The sequence below is a fragment of the Erinaceus europaeus genome, chromosome 10 (assembly GCF_950295315.1).
Source record: "Erinaceus europaeus chromosome 10, mEriEur2.1, whole genome shotgun sequence".
Taxonomy (NCBI): domain Eukaryota; kingdom Metazoa; phylum Chordata; class Mammalia; order Eulipotyphla; family Erinaceidae; genus Erinaceus; species Erinaceus europaeus.
In genome coordinates, this window is record NC_080171.1 from 74,831,644 (window position 1) to 74,844,380 (window position 12,737).

At 39.9% G+C, this 12,737-nt stretch overlaps 1 long non-coding RNA gene across 2 annotated transcripts in view; it reads right to left on the bottom strand.

Annotated features, from left to right (window-relative positions):
• Nucleotides 1-12,737, bottom strand: part of LOC132540892 (uncharacterized) — a 232,854-nt gene that overhangs the window by 27,175 nt on the left and 192,942 nt on the right. The window lies entirely within an intron of this gene.

Below are 12,737 nucleotides of genomic sequence, written 5' to 3' on the forward strand. Positions count from 1 at the left end.
CTGGAATACACCTTCTTTTCAAATCCATATAACACATACTCGAGGATAGACCACATGTTAGGCCACAAAGATAGCATCAATAAATTCAAGAGCACTGAAATCATCCTAAGTATCTTCTCAGACCACAGTAGATTAAAACTAACATTTAACAACAAACAGAAAATTATTAAAAGTCACAGAATTTGGAAAATAAACAACATACTCCTTAAGAACCACTGGGTCAGAGATTCACTCAAGCAGGAAATTCAAATGTTCCTGGAAACAAATAAAAATGAAGACACAACTATCAAAATATTTGGGACAGAGCTAAAGCAGTATTAGGAGGGAAACTTATAGCCATACAATCACATATTAAACAACAAGAAAAAGCTTAAATGAATGACCTTACTGCACACCTCAAGGACGTAGAGGAAGATGAATAAAGGAACCCAACAGCAACCAGGAGGACTGAAATCACTAAAATTAGAGCAGAAATAAACAACATCAAAAATAAGAGAACTATACAAAAGATCAATGAAGCCAAATGTTGGTTCTTTGAAAGATTAAACAAAATTAACAAACCCATAGCCAGATTCACCAAACAAAGAAGAGAGAAGACTCAAATTAATAGAATTGTAAACGATGGAGGAGATATCACAACTGACACCACAGAAATCCAGAGAATTATGCGAAACTTCTATGAAGAACTATACGCCACCAAACTAGAGAATCTGGAAGAAATGGAACAATTCCTAGAAGCATATGCCCTTCCAAAACTGAACCAAGAAGAACTACAAAATCTAAATGCACCAATCACAGACAAAGAAATCGAAACTGTTATTAAGAATCTCCCCAACAACAAAAGTCCTGGACTAGATGGCTTCACTAATGAATTCTACAAAACTTTCAGGAAACAGTTAGTACCCATACTTCTTAAGCTTTTCCATAAGATTGAAGAAACAGGAATACTCCCTTCCACCTTCTATGAAGCCAACATCACCCTGATACCAAAAGCAGATAGGGACACAACAAAAAAGGAAAACTACATACCAATATCTCTGATGAACATAGATGCCAAAATATTAAACAAGATCTTGGCCAACCAGATACAACAGCACATCAAAAAGATTGCTCATCACGACCAAGTGGGATTCATCCCAGGAATGTAAGGCTGGTTCAACATATGTAAGTCAATCAATGTCATTCACCACATCAATAAAAGCAAAGCCCAAAACCCACATGATTATCTCAATAGATGCAGAGACAGCCTTTGACAAAATCCAACACCCATTCATGCTCAAAACTCTACAAAAAATGGGAATAGATGGGAAATTCCTCAAGATAGTGGAGTCTATATATAGCAAACCTACAGCAAACATCATACTCAATGGACAGAAGCTGAAAGCATTCCCCCTCAGATCAGGGACTAGACAGGGCTGTCCACCATCACCATTACTCTTCAACATAGTATTGGAAGTTCTTGCCATAGCAATCAGGCAAGAGAAAGAAATCAAAGGAATAGAGATTGGAAGGGAAGAAGTCAAGCTCTCACTATTTGCAGATGATATGACAGTATATATAGAAAAACCTAAAGAATCCAGCAGAAAACTACTGAAAGTTATTAGGCAATATAGCAAGGTGTCAGGCTACAAAATCAATGTACAAAAATCAGTGGCATTTCTTTATGCAAACACTAACTCTGAAGAAGACATCCAGAAATCACTCCCATTTACTGTTTCAGCAAAATCAATCAAATACCTAGGAATAAAGTTGACCAAAGAAGTGAAAGACTTATATACTGAAAACTATGAGTCGCTACGCAAGGAAATAGAAACTGGTACCAAGATATGGAAAGACATCCCATACTCATGGATTGGAAGAATAATTATCAGCAGAATGAATATTCTCCCCAGAGCCATATACAAATTAAATGCAATATCCATCAAATTTCCACCAGGCTTCTATAAGAGAATAGAACAAACACTACAATCATTTATCTGGAACCAGAAAACACCCAGATTTTCAAAACCATCTTGAGGAAAAGAAACAGAAATGGAGGCATCACACTCCCAGATCTCAAACTATATTATAAAGCCATCATCATCAAAACAGCATGGTACTAGAACAAAAATAGGCACACAGAGCAGTGGAACAGAATTGAAAGCCCAGAAATGAATCTCCACACCGATGGACATCTAATCTTTCATAAGGGGGCCCAAAGCATTAAATGGAAGAAGGAAGTTCTCTTCAATAAATGGTGCTGTGAAAACTGCGTTGTAACATGCAGAAGAATGAAATTGAACCACTTTATCTCGAAAAAAACAAAAATCAACTCCAAATGGATTAGAGACCTGGATGTTAGACCAGAAACAATCAAATACTTAGAGGAAAACATTGGTAAAACACTTTCCCACCTACACTTCAAGGACATCTTTGATGAAACACAACCAATTGCAAGAAAGACTAAATCAGAAACAAACCAATGGGACTACATCAAATTGAAAAGCCTCTGCACAGCCAAAGAAACTATTAAACAAACAAAGAGACACCTCACAGAATGGGAGAAGATCTTCACATGCCATACATCAGACAAGAAACTAATCACCAAAATATATAAAGAACTCAGCAAACTTAACACCAAAAAAGCAAATGACCCCATCCAAAAATGGGCAGAGTATATGAACAAAACATTCACCTCAGAGGAGATCCAAAAGGCTAACAAACATATGAAGAACTGCTCTAGGTCACTGATTGTCAGATAAATGCAAATTAAGACAACATTGAGATACCACCTCACTCCTGTAAGAATGGCATACATCAAAAAGGACAGCAGCAACAAATGCTGGAGAGGCTGTGGGGACACTGGAACCCTTTTGCATTGCTGGTGGGAATGTAAATTGGTCCAGCCTCTGTAGAGAGCAATCTGGAAAAGTCGCACAAGGCTAGACATGGACCTTCCATATGATCCAGTAATTCCTCTCCTGGGGTTATACCCCAAGGACTCCATAACATCCAACCAAAAAGAGATGTGTACTCCTATGTTCATAGCAGCACAATTCATAATAGCTAAAACCTGGAAGCAACCCAGGTGCCCAACAACAGATGAGTGGCTGAGAAAGCTGTGGTATATATACACAATGGGATACTATACAACTATTAAGAACAATGAACCCACCTTCTCTGACCCATCTTGGACAGAGCTAGAAGGAATTATGTTAAGTGAGCTAAGTCAGAAAGATAAAGATGAGTATGGGATGATCCCACTCATCAACAGAAGTTGACTAAGAAGATCTGAAAGGGAAACTAAAAGCAGGATGACTAAATTGAAAGTAGGGCACCAAAGTAAAATCCTGTGGTGAGGGGTAGATATGCGGCTTCCTGGGCCGGTGGGGGTTGGGGGTAGGTGGGTAGCATGGGACACAGTCTTTTGGTGGTGGGAATGGTGTTTATGTACACTCCTAGTAAAGTGTAGTCATATAAATCACTAGTTAATATGAGAGGGGTAAAATTAATTTTATGTCTCGAAGTTTTTAAAACACAGACTGAGTCTTCTTAATATATAGGCTGTGTATCTGATATGGAGATTCTCTCAAAAGCCTAGACCAAGTAGATCAGAGGCAACCAGTGGCACAGCTATTTACAAGATACTGGGTACTATACAACAAACCCTAACAAAAGGACTTTCAAACTTAACCCAATTACCAAATAATGTGATGATAAAACATTAACTATCCATTGTCTTTTTGAACCCTAAGACAGCAGGAACCTCACATCTCCACTATAGAGCCTCTACTTGCCCCAGTCCTGGAACCTTTGGAAATGGGCCACCTTCCCACTTGCCTCTCCCAATCCATATCAAATAATATTGCATCAGCCGATCACAACCTTATCAATGCAACGATTGCCACCTCAACATGCTTCAGCTCAGACTGTGTCCAGAGACTTCAGGTGTGGAGTGACAACCCTTCAGCTTCATTACTTGGGTGAGACTTTTCCTTTCATAGTATTCTCTAATTCCATCCCAGGTGAATCAATTTCTAACAAAGTCCCAAAACCTAGATATACACCAAGTTTTGTGAGAGAGAGCATATGTTCACATGTATCCATAAACAAGTGCAAAATATATACCTGAAAGCAGAAGTACACTAGAGTTTGCAGTGAGCAACCCCCCCCCCCCCCAACATTTCCTCTCCTCTATTCCAACCTTTGGGTCCATGGTTGCTCAACAATTTGTTTGGCTTTGTATGTTAACTCTCTTTTCAGCCACCAGGTGCCAGATGCCATCAGGATGCCGGCCAGGCTTCCCTGGACTGAAGACCCCACCAATGTGTCCTGGAGCTCCGCTTCCCCAGAGACCCACCCTACTAGGAAAAAGAGAGAGGCAGACTGGGAGTATGGACTGACCAGTAAATGCCCATATTCAGCAGGGGAGCAATTACAGAAGCCAGACCTTCAACCTTCTGCAACCCACGACCCTGGGTCCATGCTCCCAGAGGGATGGAGAATGGGAAAGCTATAGGGGAGGGTATGGGATATGGAGATTGGGTGGTAGGAATCGTGTGGAGTTGTACCCCTTCTTCCCTATGGTTTTGTTTTTTTATCCTTTCTTAAATAAAAAATAAATTAAAAAAATAAAATAAATAAATTAAAATGTAAAAAAGAAAACAAAAATTTTACACATGTGTTAACAACTATATTTATTGTCAACTATAAACCATTCATCCCCCCCAAAGTGTTCTAAATAAATAAATAAATAAATATTTCAGGCCAGGTAGTAGTGTACCCAGTAGCGAGCACACCTTACTATGTTTAGGACTGGTCTTCAAGTCCCCAGTCCCCACCTACAGGAGTGAAGCTTTATAAACAATGCTCCAGGTATCTCTTTCCATCCAAAATAAATATTTCTGAACATCTCTGGGGGTACAACTATAATACTTCTGTGTCCTAATGTGCTGCTCAGGTGAGTCTAACAATATGTTTATGAGACATACCTTGTAGAAGTCAATTCCAGCAACTTGCAAAGTAAGAAATAAATATTTACTATTAAAAAGTGTTTATCTTCACTAATAAGAAAGGAAATCCTAAAAACCCATCTAATTCTATTTTGCTAAGATTCCCCCATCATTCTAATAGTTGTACCACTATATTTTATTTTTCCTCTAGTTCTTAATTAGTTTCTTTTCAGCACTTTGTGTTTTATATAGTGAATCCAACAGTTGTGTTGTAGGAAAAGGCATGATGTATTATTTTTTTCCATGCAAAAATATGTCTTCACTTTCCTGACAGATCAATATATATATATATATACTGCATACATATTTAATGCTCTTATTTATAGAGAAGAGGATATATGGTGAAGGGGATGGAACTTTGGGTCTCATGCACACAGGTACTGCACTCTACAAGCTCAGCCACTAGATTTATATACTAATATAAATGAGTCTTTTCTTTTTTGCCTCCAGGGTTATTGCTGGAGCTCTGTGCCTACACTGCAAAACCACCACTCCTGGCAGCCATCCCAGCCCCCTTTTTATTCTATTTTATTGGATAGGACAGAGAGGGGAGGGGGTGAGAGAAAGGGAGAGAGAGAGACACCTGCAGACTTGCTTCACTGCTCGTGAAGTGTCCCTTTGCAGGTTGGTACTGGAGGTTCAAATCCTGGGTCCTTGTGCTTAATCAGGTGTGCCACTGCCTGACCCCCTCAGTGTGCTTTATAAAGCCATTTTACTAGGGTTTCAATAGTTTACAGTACAGTTGACACATGGGTACAATTTCTCATCTTTCATAACAGTTGTCTGCAAAACACTTTCTCAACTTAGGTCCATGATACACCCCAATCCAGTTCAAGTTACATATGTGTCATCCCTTTCCGTCCTCATTTCTAAAGTTCCAACTATAAGTGAGATCAGCTGCCATTTGTCCTTCTCTTTTTGACTCCTTCAAGCTCCATCCAAGATGAGGCAAAGGAGGTGACTTCATAGCAGCACAGTTTGTAACTATCCAAATTTGGAAGAAATCCACATGTGCATGGACAGATAAGTGGGAAAACTTGTGTTATAGATACACAATGAATTTCTGCTAAGCTGCTTAAAACAATGACCTCAATGTGCCTCTCCAATCTGGGGCTTCATAGCTTTTCTTAAGGCTAAACAGTTCATAGTCATTTTCACTTAACATTCTCCATTTTCTCCTGAAATTCTTAATAAAACAAAACAGAAATGTCTAGTCCCCCCAATTTTTTAATTTCTCATGTCTTTATCTCTTAGGTAATTCTCTATGATATAATTTATCTCATCAACTCTCTTCAGCTGTGACAGTCTGTTCCTTAAGTCAGCTATTGTACTTAATTTGTATTCACATTTGAATACAATTCTTGAATTATTCTGTTGAACTGTTTTTAATATCCTGCTTTTTCTGGAGAGCTTTTTTTTGTCTCTATAATGATTGTAAATATAATTAATTTATAGACAGTATTAGTGTTAAATTATTTTAGGTCCTTCTACCCCATATTGTGAATCATTTCTTTGTACTATCTTTATTGATTGGATAGAGACAGATAGAAATTAAGTGCAGAGGAAGAGAGACACCTCTGCAACCCTGCTTCACCACTCATGAAGATTTCCTCCTATAAGTGGAAACCAGGAGCTTGAACCTGGGTCCTTGCATATTGAAACATGTGCACTCAACCAGGTGTGCCACCACTCGGCCCCTTTAGTACTTTCTATTAAGATATATTTTTAAGGTAGTAACCTTTCAGAGAAGTTTTTTTATTCTTCTGGGAACTCCAAGAATTTCACTAGCTTGAATATTTTTAGAACTTATATTAGTATCTCCATTTGGGATTCTTGTACTATAAAAATGTGAATTCTATATCTTTACATGACACAGATTTTAAAAATTCTATTTATGGTGGAAACTATTTTCTCATCCAGATAGTTAATCACTGAGAAGTTAGTTTCTTTAAAAGAAAACAAGGAAGGTTTTAAAGTTACCTTCTGTAGCATAAGCATCTCTACATAAATGTCAGTTAAAACATTCTACTTTTTCAGAGTCAAGATTTTTATTTTATTTCAAATAAAGACACCTGCAGCACTGCTTCACTGTTTGTAAAGATTCTCTTTCCTATAGGAGGGGCCCAGGGGCTTGAACCCAGGTTCTTACACACAGTATTGTATACACAGCCCTCTCACCATGAGTTCCCATGGACATGTCTAGATCTCTATGTTCTGACACCAGTTCATGTACTTGGATGTTAGTATACTTAGCAGGTGGAATACAAACCTGTATTATTTAGGTTTGGAGACCACCAGCTGGTACAGAGAGCAAACATGACCTTTGAGGCTAGAGCCAGAATCTGAACTGAGACTACTGAATCAGTCACTTAGCCCCTTCCCACTTTCTGTTGCTCTTAAATAACATAGGGATATTATGAGTACTGAATTATATATTGTCCCCAACTTCTGTAAATTCCCTCTTATTTAAAGACAGGCCATTTCACTGTCTTCTGCTCCTATATAAGACAAGGGCCATATCATTTTAATATTTTCCCTTATAAAACAGATGCTCAATGAAGTAGAAGTTGAGCCAATGGTCTTATCAATTTCTTCTCATCTGTGACTTTTCACATAACTTTGGAATGAGAAAAATTCTGGTTTTTAAAAAAAGAGGGAAAGAAACGATGAATTCCATTGAAGTTTGTAAGGAGTGGACTTACAAACTCATGGCATTTCACTCTTCCCAGTTCTCACTGCTCTCCCTTCCTGGAGTACAGGTGAGTGAGACTGCAGTTTAGTGGAGAGGTTCTACTCAAGTGAATACCTGAGAGCCAATGGAGCTGTCAGAGCAGATCTCAGGCTAAGCTGTGTGAATAGCCTCATGCTCCAGGTGGGACAAGCATAAAAGTGAGAGCAAGTCTTCTTCCCCTGTGACCAGGAGAAGCCAGAGTTCTATCTGTTCTATCTGCACTTCTAAAATAGCTGAGCAACCATAGCACATGGACAGATCACGTCATCTCACTCAAAGAAGCAGTGTTCATGTCCCTGCAGCCTGCTGTCTGTTACTAGAAATGTATGTCATGCACAGACTTACACAGGAGCTCTAGGGGGTCTGTGGCAACTGAATTTTGGATTGTTTGTTTACTTGTTTGTTTTGCAAGTTCAGATTTTCACATTAAAAATCTGGAAGAAAGAATATTATCAATGAGGTACTGACACCTACAACAGAATATTCAATAGGTATCAAAATTATGCAGTATAGGGGACAGGTGGTGGTGCAGCGGGTTAAGTGCATGTGGCACAAAGCACAAGGACCGGCATAAGGATGCCGGTTCAAGCCCCCAGCTCCCCACCTGCAGGAGAGTCTTTTCAACAGGTGGTGAAGCAGGCCTGTAGGTGTCTGTCTTTCTTCCCTCTCTCTGTCTTCCCCTCCTCTCTCCATTTCTCTCTGTCTTATCCAACAATGACATCAACAACAACAATAAAACAACAAGGGCAACAAAATGGAAAATGAATAATAAAAAAATTTTTAAATCATGATTACTTATTAACAACTGGTTAATGTGAACAACCCCTTGCATTTAATGTTATATCTGCAATACATTTTATAATTGACAAAATACACATAATTCTTCTCTGTGCAGGAATATCAACAAATATCTAGTTTGATAAAATGGTAGGTTAGTCATAAGCCATCAGGAAAGAACAGTCAAAAAGTATTTCTCAAAGCTGCCAGAAATAAGATGATTAGCACCTGACACGTAGAACAGTCTTCTATTCATAGCACCCTCATGGGGAGACAATAAGCTGAGGTCAAACTGGTGGAACCAAAAATGTAATTTAAAATAATTCTTCTAGAGTACAATTGAGGCCATTATAATAAAGAGCACAATTAGACAGTCTGTTGCTCCTCTCTAATTTTCTTCCCTATAAAGATAAAAAAGTTGAGTTAGATGACGTCTATGAATCCAGGTAGTCAACATACAGCTATTAAATTCTCAGTGCCAAATGATGTTATATTGAATGAAGTTGACAAGTTTACACTGAACATGGAGAGTCTAGTCTGATAATAACCAAGCAAGTAAGGGGGAAAAAAAATGTCAGAGTAATGAGTGCTTTTTTTTTTATTGTTGTAGTTATTATTGTTGTTGTCATTGTTGGATAGGACAGAGAGAAATGGAGTGAGGAAGGGAAGACAGAAGGGAGAGAGAAAGAGAGACACCTGCAGACCTGCTTTACTGCTTGTGAAGCAACTCCCCAGCAGGTGGGGAGCCAGGGGCTTGAACAGAGATCCTTATGCTGGTCCTTGCACTTTGCACTATGTGCGCTTAATCCGCTGCGCTGCCGCCTGACTCCCATAATGAGTATTTTTCATAGAATCAAAATAGTTGGGTGGGAAAGAAAATTATTGAGTGGATACTTCTAGGAAGGACTACCTGAGGAGACCAGTAAATAAGATGAATATGATAAAGAATTAGCTTTCAAGAATGCAAATTGTTTCCCACTTTTACAGATAGGAATGGGGAAGAAAGATATCTGCAGTACTGTTCCTGAAGCTTCCCCACTACACGTGGAGAGCAGGGGCTTAAACCCAAGTCCTTGTGCATATATAATGTGTGCACTCTACCAAGTCTGCCACCCCCTGGCCCCAAAACAGAATTTCATTTTTGGAGGAAGAAGAGCTAGTCCAAAGATTCTAGAGAGGGGAGTGAACTTGGTGCTGTGAGAAGATAAATAAAAAGTTGGCCAATCAGTGTGATTCCAAAAGTATTAAACAGTGAAATGACTGATGCTTTTAAAAAGTTTGCTATAGTCTCTATGTGCAAGACTGTGAGCAGAGGTACAGGTAACAAGGTGCTACATAATTTAGAAGAAATATTGTATCTTTGTCCAAGGTAATAGACACAAAAATGCATGGAAATGAAAATATATAAAAGTATTTGGGTGTGTGCACAACCATCTGGGTGGTGGTATACCTGGTTGAGCACACATAATGTACAAGGACCTAGGTTCAAGACCCTGGTCCATACCCACGGTGGCGGCGGTGAGGAGTTTCATTAGTGATGGAAAAATGTTTTTTTGTGAGCTAAGAATCAGGTGTCAGATTTTGGTTGTCATTCAGCAGAATGCTGGAAGTGACTGTCATTTTCTAAAGTGGGAAGAAAGAGGTGTGTAAGAAATAGCTAGGTGGGGGCTGGGCGGTCCCGGTTACATGCACATGTTACCATATGCAAGGACTGGGTTAGAACCCCCACCTGCAGAGAGTTAAATTCACAAGTGGTGAAGCAGGTGTCCATCTTTCTCTGTCTCTGTCTTCCCATCTATCTCAATTTCTCTTTGTCTTGTCAAGTAAAAAATAGGAGAGAGGGAGAGAGGGGAAAAAAGTGAAAATGGCTGCTGGGAACAGTGGATTTATAGTTCTGGCACTGAGCTCCAGAGATAACCCTGGTGGTGAGGGAAAAAAAAAAAAAAAAGGAAAGATTGTGTCCCTTCCCACCCACCCAAACCCGCCATCCCAGGAAGCCAAATATCCACCCTTACCCTCACCCCAGGGTTTTTGCTTTGGTGCCCTACTCCGAATTCAGTCAAATCCTGCCTTTAGTTTCCCTTTCTGTTCTTCTTTCTCGACTTTTGTTTATGAATGGGATCATCACATACTCATCTTTGTCTTCTGAATAGCTCACTTAACATAATTCCTTCTAGCTCTGTCCAAGATGGGTCAGAGAAGGTGGGTTCATTGTTATTTATAGCAGCATAGTATTCTATTGTGTATATATACCACAGCTTTCTCAGCCACTTATCTGTTGTTGGGCACCTGGGTTGCTTCCAGGTTTTAGCTATTACAAATTGCGCTGCTATGAACATAGTGTATAAATATCTTTTTGGTTGGGTGTTATGGAGTCCTTGGGGTATACCCCCAGGAGAGGAATTACTGGGTCATAAGGAAGGTCCATGTCTAGCCTTGTGAGAGTTCTCCAGACTACTCTCCACAGAGATTGGAGCAATTTACATTCCCACCAGCAGTGCAAAAGGGTTCCTCTGTCCCCACAGTCTCTCTAGTATTTGTTGCTGCTGTCCTTTTTGATGTATGCCATTCTCACAGGGGTGAGGTGGTATCTCAGTGTTGTCTTTATTTGCATTTCTCTGACAATCAGTGACCTGGAACAATTTTTCATTTGTTTGTTAGTCTTTCGGATCTCTTCTATAGTGAATATTTTATTCCTATCCTCTCTGCATGTTCTTTGATGGGGTCACTTGCTTTATTGTTGCTAATTTTGGTGAGCTCTTTGTATATTTTGGTGATTAATATCTTTAATGATGACTCTTTAGTCACTATCAGGCCACCACATCAGCTGGGGCCCTATTCAGGCAGTCCTGAAATTACCAAACAGATATGATGGGCCTAGACCTCAAATAAATCCCCTCTCTCCATTGTTACCGGTCATCTCTATCAGGAACAACAAAATAGACCCCTGTGTGGGCCCCCATAGGACCTTGCCCTCAACTTGGATCAACAATGGCAGAGAATGTTCCATCCTCTGAAGGGAGGATAGACAACATACTCTATGCTACACTTAAGGATGATGGGTCGGTATTGGGGCAGCTTGGAATGTTCCTACTCATGACCACAGAATGTGAGCTCAGATCTACAGGGATGCAGAGGTCACATAGGCTCCAAAGCTGAGTATGGGCCCCAGACCAAATCAAATCAATGGGGTTTACAGTCAACAGTATTTATATTATACACCTTCCCATATTAGGGAGCTACTCTCTTCCCTGACCCAGCTTTCTGTTCCTTTTCCAGACATGACATCATCTCCCCAGGCAATAACTTAGATCCACCTGCATATCAGATTTCAGGCCCTGGGAAAAAAAAAACCAAAACACTAGTATAGCCACAGGCCATTTGGAATATAACTAAAATATGCCTATTAGCTATCTACAAAATGGAGGACCCCCCCCCCAACTATTCATCTGCACTAGTCCAGCCTTTATGTCCATGATTGCTCAATAATTTGTTTGGCTTTGTATGTTAACTCTCTTTTCAGCCACCAGGTTCCAGATGCCAGCATGATGCCTACCAGACTCCCCTGGACAGACAACCCCACCAATGTGTCCTGGAGCTCCACTTCCCCAGAGCCCCACCCTAATAGGGAAAAAGAGAGGCAGGCTGGGAGTATGGATCGACCAGTCAAAGCCCATATTCAGTGGGGAAGCAATTAGAGAAGCCAGACCTTCCACCTTCTGCATTCCACAATGACCTTGGGTCCATACTCCCAGAGGGATAAAAAATAGGAAAGCTATCAGGGGAGGGAATGGGATATGGAGAGCTGGAGGTGGGACTTGTGTGTAGTTGTACCCCTCTTATCCTATGGTTTAGTCAATGTTTCCTTTTTTTTCATTTTTAAATTTATTCCCTTTTGTTGCCCTTGTTGTTCCATTGTTGTAGTTATTATTGCTGTTGATGTCATCATTGTTGGATAGGACAGAGAGAAAGGAGAGAGGAGGGGAAGACAGAGAGGGAGAGAGAAAGACAGACACCTGCAGACCTGCTTCACCGCCTGTGAAGTGACTCCCCTGCAGGTGGGGAGCCAGAGGCTCTAACTGGGATCCTTATGCCAGTCCTTGCACTTTGCACCACATGTGCTTAACCCGCTCTGCTACCGCCCGACTCCCGAATGTTTTCTTTTTATAAATAAAAAATAAAAAATAAAATAAAATAAATAGTTAGGCTAGGGACTTGGGTCATGTTCTGGTTATGCT